Below are 8,499 nucleotides of genomic sequence, written 5' to 3' on the forward strand. Positions count from 1 at the left end.
GTCTCAAAAAAAAAAAAAGAATTTTTTCATCTGTTCATCATCATCATGAACACACAGGATAGTTGTCTGTAGTTTCCTTTTCCTTTTCTTGTGATGTCTTCACCTGGCCTTAGTACATGGTTTTTTAAAAATTTATTTGGACAAGTGAAAAAAGGCTATACATAAACTACATAAACCTGCTGTGCCTCTTTTTTTTTTTTTCCTGCATAATAGCTTATGTTGGCAGTCCTTCAGTAACAGTTCTACCTTCTATTTAAGTATGTATCGCTAAATTACCCTCCCTAAAGACTGTACCAGTTTACCTACATCTAGGCTAATCATACTTTTTAAAGCTTTATAACTCTGTTAAGCAAAAAAATGAGATGTCATTATTTTGACCTACAGCTTTTAAATTATGAATGATGCTGAGCATCTTTTTGTGTTTGGCCATTTGAGCTTTTTTTTTAACTGCCCATTCATATTTCTTTTGGATTATTTGTCCTTTATTGGTTTTTGAGTGTCCTTGTATATTGAAGAAGGTAGTTCTTGATCAAGTATGTTAAATGTTTTACCTAAACTGTCTTTTCTTTCTCTTTGGTGTATTTTTTTTCATTTTCTTTCTTTATGCATTTATTTATCCTTTTTCTTTATACCTTCTGGATTTTGCTTTATTCTTTGGAAACTTTCCACGAAGATTATTTAAAAGCATATCCATATTTTCTTCTAGTACTTCTATTTAATTATACTTATAAGTCTTTATGTTCTTTCCACCAGTAACAAACACTTTGGATAGCTCTCTAGCTCACGTATTCTCTCATATATACAATTTTTTTTTTTTTAAAGAGATAGGGTCTCCCTCTGTCATCTACGCTAGAGTGCAGTGGCACCATCATAGCTCACTGCATCCTCAAACTCCTGAACTCAAGCAATCCTCCTGCCTCAGCCTCCCAAGTAGCTAGGTCTGCAAGCCCACTTCACCATACCCAACTAATTTTTAAATAATTTTGTAGAGACAGGGTCTCACTACTTTGTCCAGGCTGTTCTCAAACTCCCGTCTGTCCTCAAGTGATTCTCCTGCCAAAGTGCTGGGATTGCTGGTGTGAGCCACCATGACTGGCCTGGGTAGCTCTACATTTTAATGTTTAGTAAAACTAGTCTGCCTTTTCGAAAAAACTATTCCTCTTTTCAAAATCACCCCAAAGTAAAGGACAAATACCAAATTGATTGCAATGGTTTGTTAAAAGAAAGGCATTGCATTGGGGGAGAGACAAGGGAGACGAACAATCAGAGGAAAAGAATTGGAGAGGGATGGTCAAAGGAGAAGAATAAGCAGTTCATCTGTGGCAATACAGTTCTTCTTGAACACCTCTAATCGTAACCTCAAACTGTCCCTAAGCATGGCTCCCAGCCTGGTGACAGACCTCTATTCACTTGGCTGTGCTAGTTTTGGGGGGAGCTGGACTTATGTCACTTTGCAGATAACTTGCTGTGTGACCATGGGCCTGTTACTTTCCCTCTCTGACCTCCTGGATTATATGACCTCTGAAGTTTTTTTAAAAACTTTTTTTTTTTTTTGAGATGAAGTCTCACTCTGTCGCCCAGACTGGAGTGCAGTGGCACGATCAGTTCACTGCAACCTCCACCTCCCAGGTTCAAGCAATTCTCCTCCCTCAGCCTCCCAAGTAGTTGGGATTACAGGTGTGTGCCACCATGCCTGGCTAATTTTTGTGTATTTAGTAGAGACGGGATTTCACCATCTTGGTCAGGCTGGTCTCAAACTCCTGACCTCAGGTGATCCACCCTCCTTGGCCTCTCAAAATGCTGGGATTATAGGTGTGAGCCACCACACCCAGCCCTAAAAACTGTCTTTTTAACCCCATCAAACCCAACTTGGAATGGAACTTTGCCTTGTTTTGTTTTACTTTTAGGTTACTTTGGTTGATACAGTGTTGAATATTCTCAAGGGAATTGTTAACTTCTTGCGCTTCAACTTCAAGGGAGGTCGTGAGACCTCTGATTCACTCTGTTCATCAGGGCAGAGACCTCCTCTGCCACCTCCTCCCATGATCACTCAGCTCATGGTGACGGTTGCATAGCTCTCCTGTTAGAAGAGCCCTTAGAGTGGGCCCGCTGCATCTCCCTTGCAGTGTCCTCCTTGGTTCTGCTTTCTTGTACAACCCAAAACAAGGCCACCCTGCCTTATGAAGCACCTACTATGTGCCAAGTGCTCTATGAACTTTATTTAATCTTTACCACTATCACCCTACCATGAGGTTAGTAGTATTTTTCTCATTTACAGGTAAGAACCCAAGACTCAAAAGAGTTATAAAAATTTACCCAAAGTCACACAGCTAGAAAGTGGTAGGTTTGGGGTTTGAATTCATGTCTGTATGGTCCTCAAAGCCTGTGCTCTTTCCAGTACACCAGTGGTTTTCAAAGTGTGATTTCAAGAGCAGCAGCATCTTCTGGGAACTTGCTAGAAGTGCACATTCTCAGGCCCTGCCCCAGACCCAGGTGTTTTAGTAATCCCTCCTGGTAATTTCCATACATGCTCAAGTTTCACCACTGCATGCCATGTCATTCCACTTCTGTACCTGGCTGCTGCTTCTCTTCACATTTGACCGAGAATTTATAGGTGATTTCTCCTTTTTCTTTTCTTTTCCTTTTTTTTTTTTTTTTTTTTTTTTTTTTTGAGACACAGTTTTGCTCTGTCACCCAGGCTGGAGTGCAGTGGTGTGATCATGGCTCACTGACTCAGGTGATCCTTTCCATCTCAGCCTCCCCAGTAGCTGGGGCCACAGGCACATGCCACCACGTCCAGCCAACTTTTTGTATTTTGGGTAGAGATGGGGTTTCAGCATGTTGCCAAAGCTAGTCTCAAACTCCTGGGCTCAAGCAATCCACCCACCTCTGCCTCCCAGAGTGCTGGGATTATAGGCATGAGCCATCGCACAGGGCTAGATTATTTCATTTATCCTTATTAAATGTCAAATCTAGGACTGGATATTACTACGTCTCCAAAGCAGAAATGTGCTCCACACAGCCCCCCTTTCACACACACACACAGACACACACACACACACACACACACACAAGCCAGAGTAACCTTTAAAACTGCAGATATGATTTATTCCTTTTCTGCTTAAAATTCCTGAGTCTCCTCCCTGCGCTGAGAACAGAGCCCAACACTTGCTGCTCGTAGGATCATCCGTGAACCAAAAGTGTCGTCATCACCTAGTAGCTTGTGAGAAATGCAGAGTCTCAGGCCCTACCCAGACCTTCTGAATCAGAATCTGCATTTTAACAAGGTCACCAAGTTATTTAAATGCACGTTAAACTTTAAGAAGCGCCAGCCTATACATTACCTGCCAAAAAGTCAGAGTTGCCACCAGGCCTTTGCGTCTGTGTTGTGCTCTTTCTGGAACCCTTCTCTCTTTCCTCTCCCCTCCCTTCAGGTTTCAGGGTAGACTTGAGTTCTTAGGTTTGCGCTCCTTCCCTGCCCCAAGCCTGGGTATATTGCTGCTCCCATGTATTCTCAACGTATTGCTCTTAGCCTCTTAACCTACTGAGAGCATCTGGGACCTAGTGTTGTGATTGGCTGATGGCTCGTCTGTGTCCCCTGACCTGCCTGAAAGCTCCTTGTGGGCATGTATGCTGTGAGGCTGGCACAGTGCCTGACACACAGTAGGTACTCAATAAGTAGTTAAACTAATTTCTTTTTTCTTTTTTTTTTAAGACAAAGTTGCGCTCTTGTCCCCCAGGCTGGAGTGTAATGGTGCGATCTCGGCTCACTGCAGCCTCTGCCTCCCGGGTTCAAGCGATTCTCCTGCCTCAGCCTCCTGAGTAGCTGGAATTACAGGCGCCTGCTACCACACTCAGCTAATGTTTGTGTTTTTAGTAGAGACGGGGTTTCACCATGCTAGCTAGGCTGGTCTCGAACTCCTGACCTCAGGTGATCTGCCCGCCTTGGCCTCCCAAAGTGCTTGGATTGCAGGCGTGAGCCACCGCACCTGGCCTGTGAACTAATTTCTGTACTGGTTTGAACATGGGCTTTGGGCTCAACCAGGCTAAATCCTGTTTAATCCTAATACTGTTCAATGCCAATCCTGAGAGCCCGTCTGACTCTCAGTTTCCTCATCTGTGAAATGGGAACAAGAGTCCCCACCTCGTAGGATTGTTTTCATTGAATTATTCCATGGAAAGAACCTAGAACTGTGCTTAGCACATAATCAGCATCCAATAAATGTTAGCTGCCGTTGTTATGAACATCATCTTCCAGTCTCCTCATTTGTAATGCAATTCACCTGCCTGAAAAGAGCATCCTTGTTCCTCCACGTTCTGGCTGGGTGACCTTGGGCAAGTTACTTAACCTCTGGGTCTCTGGGTCTCAGATTAACACCGTCTGCAAAATGGTGACCGAAATCTCCAGGTACCTGTAGTTGTGAGGATACCACAAATCAATGTTTGTCAGTGCCTAGCAGGGCACAGGGATTTGGTAAGCAGTAAGTGGAAAGAAGGAACCAGGTCTATCACCGTGCCTTATACTTAGAAGGTGCTCAGTGACTCTGCCTTCTTGTTGTTTTTTGGTGTTGTTTTCCTGTTAGGGCATTCTTGCTGTGTCTTTTTGTTTTTGTTTTTTATGTGTGTACTTGCTCCATTGGTTTGAGACTGGAACAAAAGTGTATTAAAGTCTTTCAGGATTTGCTTTTCATTCCTCTGCAACCTGAGCTTCTCAGAGAGCCCTTGAGTTCCCTAGGGTGGTGTCTCTCAACTAAATCTGGAGGATTCTGTTTCAAAAGAAGGTAGAACTGTGGTAACTGCTTAGACTTAATTGGCTTGATAACCAGAGGAGATTGTGATCCTGCACTGGTTTCAAATCACATATCAGATGAGACAAAAAGGTCCGGTGTCCAGCTTCTTAGGAGGAGACATTCAGAGCACAGGTTATTGATGAGCAAGAAAGAATGATAATCATACTTACATATAAGGGTTGTGGCTTACTGGTTATTAAATGTTTTCAAATCCATGTTCTTTTTTGAGCTCCACTTCTACCACATGAATCCATCCTAGTAAATGAGGACACAGCCCAGCAAAGTTGAAGTTGATTGCCCAGTGCTGCACAGCTGAGGGGAGGGTATAACTCCCTGGCCTTATTTTGGGACCCCAGGCTCAGTGCTTTCCCTAGCAAATGACAGCCATCGCAGTATTGGTTGTCAAGATGCAGTTTTAAATCTAGTCAAAGAGAAATACAGACCACTACATCCCTTCTGAGAGGTGTGTATCGTCTGGGATAGACTCTTCTACCTAAGCAGTGGTTTTTGATCCTGACTGCACTTTAGGCTTACCTAGAGCAGTGCTGCTTAAACTTTAACTCAGGGAACTTGCTGAAATGCAGGTTCTGATTCACTAGTTCTAAGGTAGGGCCCGAGATTCTGCATTTCTTTTCTCTTTTGAAATAAAATTTAGGGCTTACCAAGTGCATGCAGCGTACCAAGTGCATGTTACATGGGTAGATGGGGTAGTGGGGAAGTCTGGGCTTTTAGTGTAACCATTCCCTGAATAATGTACATTGTATCCAGTAAGTAATTTCTCATCCCTCACCACCTCTACCCTTCAGAGCCTCCAGTGTCTGTTATTCCACAGTGTATGTCCCTGTGTACCCAATATTCAGCTCCCACTTGCAAGCAAGGACATGCAGTATTTGACATTGTTTCTGAGTTGTTTCACGTGAGATAAATGGTCTCCAGTTTCATCCATGTTGCTACAAAAGACATGATTTTATTCTTTTTTATGGCTGAAGAGTATTCCATTGTGTGTGTGTGTGTGTGTGTGTGTGTGTGTGTGTGTGTACACATTTATACAGTGTCCCGAGTCCTAGATCTCCCTGAAGGCTTAGAAAGAAAAGGTGGGAGGTGCTGCTGGAGAGACAGTGGGAGCGGTGGGTGGATGTTCCTCTGTGCCAAGCTGGGATTACTCTCACCTCGGTGTTCAGAACAGTGATGTTTTCTTTTGCCTCATTTGTTATTTAAGTGGCATAAATACTATATAATCCTCTAAGAAAATTAGAAAATATAGATACACAAAAAAGGAAAAAAGCTCATCAGTAAGACATTTTGCCTCCTAAATATTTTTCCAAAGATAACTTTAAAAAAAGGAATCCTGCCACACAATGTTCTAGCTCCTGCTTTTACTATGTAAATCTAAAACTTGAACATTCCTACTCAAGAAATGTATCGGCCAGGTGCAGTGACTCACACTTATATCTCAGCACTGTGGGAGGCTGAGGCGGGAAAATTGCTTGAGCCCAGAAGTTTGAGACCAGCCTGGGTAATATAGGGAGATGCCGTATTTACAAAAAATAAGAAAAATTGCAGAGCATGGTGGCATGTGCGTGTGGTCCCAGCTACTTGGGAAGTTGAAGTGGAAGGAACACTTGAGCCCAAGAGGTCAAGGCTGCAATGAACCGTGATTGCACCACTGCACTCCACCCTGGACAACAGAGTGAGACCCTGTCTCAAAAAAAGAAAAAAGAAACATGTCATCACTTTCGATGACTATTTAAATGGACATATAATAATTTAACCCATTCCACTAACATTTGACATTTTACTATTGTAAGTAGTGAATTTTATTTTTTTTTTTGAGATGGAGTCTCCCTTTGTCGCCCAGGATGGAGTACAGCTCCCTGCAACTTCCGCCTCCCCAGTTCAAGTAATTCTCCTGCCTCAGCCTCCCAAGTAGCTGGGATTACAGGCATGTGCCACCACACCTGGCTAATTTTTATTCTTTTAGTGGAGATGGGGTTTCACCATGTACTCCAGGCTGGTCTTGAACTACTGACCTCAGGTGATTTGCCCCCCACTTGGCCTCCCAAAGTGCTAGGATTACGGGCATGAGCTACCGCGCCCAGCCAGTAGTGAACTATTTTAAATAATGCTGTTGGCGAACACCCTTTCATGTATACATTTTGGCATACCTGACACATTTTTCTTAACATACCTAGAAGCAGAATTACAGAGTCAAAGAGTATGTACTTTTGGGGGACTTTTGGATACAGAGTGCCAGATAAACCTGCAGTAGTGTTCCAGTTTATAATCCCTATAGCCATGTGAAAATACCAAGACAGTGACATTTTAATATCTAAAATAGGCAGTGTCATCGGATACAGCCATTAGTTCTAAGTTGAACTTCTGAATTGCTTTTGGTTGCCAACATAAGTATTATGTTCAAAGATTCTAGCATATTACGAAAATATCCTTTGCTATTTTTCATCTCTTGATCCTTCTAAGATAAATTGGTGTGTGGTTTGTTGATAGTATCTTTGAGTGAGGATTGTTTTTCAAAAATTCAAGGTTGAGGTTTTTTTGTTTTTGTTTTTTTGTTTTTTTTTTGAGACGGAGTCTGGCTCTGTCGCCCAGGCTGGAGTGCAGTGGCCGGATCTCAGCTCACTGCAAGCTCCGCCTCCCGGGTTCACACCATTCTCCTGCCTCAGCCTCCCGAGTAGCTGGGACTACAGGCGCCCGCCACCTCGCCTGGCTAGATTTTGTATTTTTTAGTAGAGACGGGGTTTCACTGTGTTAGCCAGGATGGTCTCGATCTCCTGACCTCGTGATCCGCCCATCTCGGCCTCCCAAAGTGCTGGGATTGTTTTGTTTTTTTAACAACTTTTGGGTGGCTGTTTTTGCCAGCAATACAGGATTTGCCTTCTTTATATTTTGGTTAACTGGAATTCAGGAACAGAGGGGAATTAGAGGAAAAAAGAGGGCAGGGTTTATTTCTCTCACATGACGCACTTGCATTCTAACCAATGACATATGAGGGTTGGCAAAAGGTTCCAATGAGGAAGGGCCAGAATCTTCAGATGCCTAGTCAGGTGAAGGAGGTCCCCTGACGCAGAGGAAATCAGATGCTGTACCCAGCCTGCAGTTGGTAGACTTTCCATCACTACTCAGAGAGAAAGAAGAAAATCGATTTGTTTTGTATTCAAGCCAACCTGTACTATGAAACCTTCCCCTTTGTACCAGCATGGAATGTCTCTAGAGAGATTTTCAAGGAACTGGTGATAGCAGTTGTCCATGGGGACCTGAAGTGGAAGGAAGATTTATTTTTCATGGCATACCCAATTGTGCTGTTTGGATTATTTACTGTAATTTGCTTTTTCAAAAAATGTTCATGCCAGTTGCTTTTAAAAAGCCTTACTCACTTATGGTTATGCAAGATGTTAGCATTAGGGGAAACTGGGTGAAGGATGTATGGGAACCCTCTATAGTCTCTCTGTAACTGCTCTGCAAATCTGAATTTACTTAAAATAAAAGTTCTTTTTTTTAAAAAAAAGGACAGAGGGAAAAAATACTGTCTTCCTATCCTTCCTATCCAAATTGCCCCGTGAGGCAATTTATCTACTAGTCTTGTCATTTCTTTTAAAGATTTTCCTGCTCTCCTAATTCATCTGGCCTCCTGATTGCCAAATACAGTATACCTGTCTTAGCCATGGCACTGTGTTTATGGGGGGGGGGGGGG

General features: G+C 43.0%; 1 protein-coding gene across 2 annotated transcripts in view; it reads left to right on the top strand.

Annotated features, from left to right (window-relative positions):
• TM9SF4 (transmembrane 9 superfamily member 4) overlaps window positions 1-8,499 on the top strand; it is a 64,000-nt gene that overhangs the window by 16,621 nt on the left and 38,880 nt on the right. The gene's annotated exons all lie outside the window — the stretch shown is intronic.

This window comes from Rhinopithecus bieti, unplaced genomic scaffold (genome assembly GCF_001698545.2).
Source record: "Rhinopithecus bieti isolate Rb0 unplaced genomic scaffold, ASM169854v2 scaffold_78508, whole genome shotgun sequence".
NCBI classification, from domain to species: Eukaryota; Metazoa; Chordata; class Mammalia; order Primates; family Cercopithecidae; genus Rhinopithecus; species Rhinopithecus bieti.